General features: G+C 33.1%; 1 protein-coding gene across 1 annotated transcript in view; it reads left to right on the plus strand.

The window, feature by feature from the left end:
- The window catches only part of LOC117181076 (fibrillin-1-like), a 189,299-nt gene that overhangs the window by 125,546 nt on the left and 61,944 nt on the right, over positions 1–1,809 (plus strand). The window lies entirely within an intron of this gene.

The raw sequence follows: 1,809 nt of genomic DNA on the forward strand, positions 1-1,809 counted from the left end.
CAAATTCGGATTCAGCGTCGAAAAATACATAAGAATATATAGGTCTGGTCAATTGCACAGACACTTTTGTTTTTTTTGTGGGCCTGTGTTATCAACCAAAAAATTGAATCTCAGCTAACAACATAAATTTTTAAGAGAAAGATTAATTTATTACCAAAAAGATGAAAGTTTATCAAAATTCAAGAATTCTTAACCTAAAACTTGAAATTTCAACTAAAAACATAAATTTTCAAAGAAAAAGATTAATTTTCTATCGAAAACAATCATCATCTGAAAACGAACTAAAAACGATACCATAATATGTACTGTTAGAAAAAAGCACTAAATTCTTAAAGTGTGTAACGTTTCTTTTACGGGACCCCCTCTCCCTTCCCGTTACCAACTGTAGGTTTTTTGAGTCCCCCTCCCTTAAAGTGATAAAGTAAGTTCATTTTAAAACTCCTTGTACAATTTAGATGCATAATTTGTTTTTTTAATTTATGCTGATTTAAAAATGTACTTTCATAAACTTCTCAAGAGATCAAGAAACGTGGGTCAAGCAAAATAGACGCGCTTAGGGTGTATCTACGGAGATTGTTTAAGTACAACAAGCTTTACCAAGAAAATTGGCAGAAGTCAGTCTAAATATGCATGTCTCTAGTTCTTAATAAAAAAAATTGGCATGTTCAGAATAAGCATGATAATAAAAAATGGATGTAGACAATCTAAATCAGTGAAACAAATATTTTTATTTGTTTGAAGTTTTGAAGGTTGAAATGAACGAAATTTTTGCTGATGTCTTTGTAAACTAGAAAAAGTGTTATTTCTATTCAATTATATTGAAAATACAAAATGAGCACAAGAAAATTATAATAAATATTTGGGGACCCGTTCATTTTTCGGAACGGATAAAATTTAAGAAAGGTAAAATTTCAGAATGGGTTATAATACATAATGGTAAAACTTAGGAATACCAAAAATTCGGAAAAAGAAATAAATCAGAAATCCAAAACTCTGAATAGTATTTATTCGGAAACCAAAGAAGCGGAATGGATAAAAATTCGGAAACGTTAAAATTAGGAGGGTAAAAATGAGGAATATGTAAATATACGGAGAGGAAAAATTCGGAAAGTAGAAAAATTCGGAATAGTAAATAAATGTTGCTATAAGCAGGTTTATAGTTTTTTATTTATGGTAGCATCCAAATATTTATCACAATAAAGGGGGAGGGTCGGTAAGGCCGGTTTTTGGCCTAATTTATTTTTGGACCAAAAAATCTGAAAAAATCATGGTAGTATCTTATAAGTATCCCGAGTCGATTGCACGCTAAACGGACTACCCTCCACCCCCCAGCCACCCCTACCCCCCTACAAATATTGGAAACACCACTACCCACCAACTGTATTTTCGAGAGATTTGACACTCTTAAACATGTATTCTGAGGTTAGCTCGAGTTTACTATGGTTTTCGGGGTCGCCGAATACAAATCTGGCGTCCTTTGACTTTTATCGCGTCAGGTTCAAGGTCATGGGAAGGTCAAATCGAGAGAAAACTCTGAAAAAATATGTTATCGATTTGACTTTCAAATGACCTCGAACCTGACGCGATAAAGGTCAGCGGACACCAGGTTCATAATCAGCGACCCCAAAAACCTATAACATATTTTTTTTTAAAATTTTTTACCGTTTTTTCTCGATTTGACCTTCAAATTACCTTCAAATGACCTTTAACCTGAAGCGATAGAGTTCAACGGATGCCAGATTCGTAATTAGCGACTCCAAAAACCTATAACGTATTTTTTTGGATTTTTTTGCCGTTTTCTCTCGATTT

This window comes from Belonocnema kinseyi, chromosome 10 (assembly GCF_010883055.1).
Source record: "Belonocnema kinseyi isolate 2016_QV_RU_SX_M_011 chromosome 10, B_treatae_v1, whole genome shotgun sequence".
Taxonomy (NCBI): domain Eukaryota; kingdom Metazoa; phylum Arthropoda; class Insecta; order Hymenoptera; family Cynipidae; genus Belonocnema; species Belonocnema kinseyi.